Source organism: Hydra viridissima, unplaced genomic scaffold, assembly GCF_058129835.1.
Source record: "Hydra viridissima isolate aposymbiotic clone 2 unplaced genomic scaffold, HvirCarnegie_v1 scaffold_14, whole genome shotgun sequence".
In the NCBI taxonomy this organism is placed as follows: Eukaryota; Metazoa; Cnidaria; class Hydrozoa; order Anthoathecata; family Hydridae; genus Hydra; species Hydra viridissima.
Genome location: NW_028324313.1, coordinates 9,681,549 through 9,684,048, shown reverse-complemented (window position 1 = coordinate 9,684,048; position 2,500 = coordinate 9,681,549).

Genomic DNA, 2,500 nt, shown 5'->3' with positions numbered 1-2,500 from the left:
GAGGAGTCAGGATTTAGGGTTAGGGTTAGGGCTAGGGTTAGGGTTAGGGTTAGAATAACGGCATTACATTGATAAAGCCAAACTATAAAGGAGCCAAACTATAAAGGAGCTGGAAAAAGAAGGAAATGCATAGAAGAAAACAATCAGCAGGGAGCTAAGAATTTCAGCTCTCTTTTAATAGACCTATTTAACCTTACCTACTCTAAGCTAAGTTAAAGAATGTTTCGTTTCTAAGAATGAGACAGTGTTTAGTTAGTTTTGAGTGAGGTAATGCTGGGTAGATGTTGTGGCTGTACAGTTATGCATCCCTGTGATGTAACAAAAGGAAGCTCATCTTAGCAGCAAGTTTCAACCAATCAATGAGTAAGTCGTATTCGTTTGTCTTTTGAGAGAGCTTTTTAAATGCAAACACCTCCTTTTGTTTTTTGTTTTGTTTTGCAATGATGATGTTATTTTCTGATTGATTTCGAAGACAGTTTCCTAGGAAGACCTTTTGAATTTGCATTTTTTTCTCCGTCTGCTGCTGCTGCTGCTGCTGCTGCTGCTGCTGCTGACAATGATGGTGATGGTGATGCTGCAAGTCGTTTGGACTAACAGCTTCGTGTTGTCTAAATGATGTGACCTTTTTAAAGTGACTTAGGCTCTTTTTTAAATATGATATAGCGTTAGGGTTAGGGTTAGGGTTAGGGTTGCGTTTAAAGTGGCAAAATTTTAAAAATATGATTTGTTGTATTTCTAAAGTTGCTCTACTTCACAATGTCAATTTGGATCCATTTAAACGTTTTTTGTTTCTTTAAATCAAATAAGCTTTTGGTTTTGTTTTGCAGACAACTCTTAATCGATTTTCATCTTAGAAATGAAGTTTTTGTTTCTAAAAGCGAACTAGCTTCTTTCTAAAGCAACACTTTTGAAAGTGAGCTAGCTGTTTTCTGATGCGAATAATCTTTTTAAAAGACTTTGTTCCAGTGAGCTGGACATCTCTGGTGAGACTTTTAAACTGGCTTTAAACCCTTTTAAAATGGTTTGCAGTTGGTTTTACATTCTAAAGCGACTTAGCCTTTTGTTTTGGTTTTGGTGAGCAGAGAACTCTTAACCGCCTTGATGTTCTTTTTACAAATGAAGTTATCTTTTTTAAAAGTGACCTAGCTTTTTCTTCTTAAGCAGCTTTGCATTTTTTGAGAGTGATGTAAACTTTTTATTTATTTGGAAATAGCAAAAGTGAAATAGCACTTTTCAAACATGAATAGTCTTTTTAAAAGACTTTGATCATGCAGTGAGTGAGTGAGTGAGTGAGTGAGTGAGTGAGTGAGTGAGTGAGCTAGACATTTAAGAGACTTTTAAAGTGGCTTAAGCCCTTTTAAAGTGATATGAAGCTTCTTGAATGTGACTTATTATATATTTTAAAGCGACTTAATGTGTTTCTTTAAATGTGACTTAAAATTGTTGGTTAAGTCACATCTACCATTCTTAAAATGAAAACTTGTATTTCTTTTTTAAAGAGACCTTTTGCTTCTTAATTAAAGACTTCTTTTTTTTCTAAAAGGGACTGCAGTTTTTGAAAGTGACCATCTCTCTAAAAAAATAAAAAGTAGGCATTTTTCACTGTGCATCTTTTTAAAATGGATTCAGCGTCTTCTGTAATGAAAACTTCTGTCTTGCAAACAAACAAATGTTTTTGAAATTCATTTTGTAGTGTGGTATGGAATTTCTGAAATAGATGTGTAGTATTTTTTAAATAGCAGTGAAGTATTTTGTAAAGTCTTCTTTTAATAAGTGGTTTACACTTTTTAAACGTTTTTGAAAATGAATTTGCTTTTTTAAATGATTTTTGCATTTATGTTCAAGAGACAGAGGGTTTTATTTTTTTTTAAGGATACTTTTTTTTAAGGATACTTAGGCAGGTGGGTATTTCTTTAACCATTTCATGTGCTGGGTTGTTGTATAACAATAAATCAAGCTAAGCTTCCCCAATTCAAATGGTGCATTCTAACCGATTGAAAACAATATTGTTTTATAAATGAGAGTTGAAAAAGGCTGTAGAAAAAGTCTAATTTAACATTTCATAGTTCCACTGTCATTTTGTAGATGTTTTTTTATGAGTTATGTTAGTTACAGAAAAATAATTGGTGCATGAAAGGGTTAAGCGGTTGGGTGTTTTCATAACCGACCGAGGACTTCCTAAGCAGCCGCGTAACTCATTAATCGGCGGGGTATTTGTTAACCGTTAGGGTTAGGGTTAACCGGACAAGAGTTTTTTTTTACCGAACAAGCGTTTCTTAAACCGAACAAGTGTTTTTTCCAGTGAGCAAGTGTTTTTTTTTTAACAGAACAAGTGTTTTTTCCAGTGAGCAAGTGTTTTTTTTTTAACAGAACAAGTGTTTTTTCCAGTGAGCAAGTGTTTTTTTTTTAACAGAACAAGTGTTTTTTCCAGTGAGCAAGTGTTTTTTTTTTAACAGAACAAGTGTTTTTTCCAGTGAGCAAGTGTTTTTTTTTTAACAGA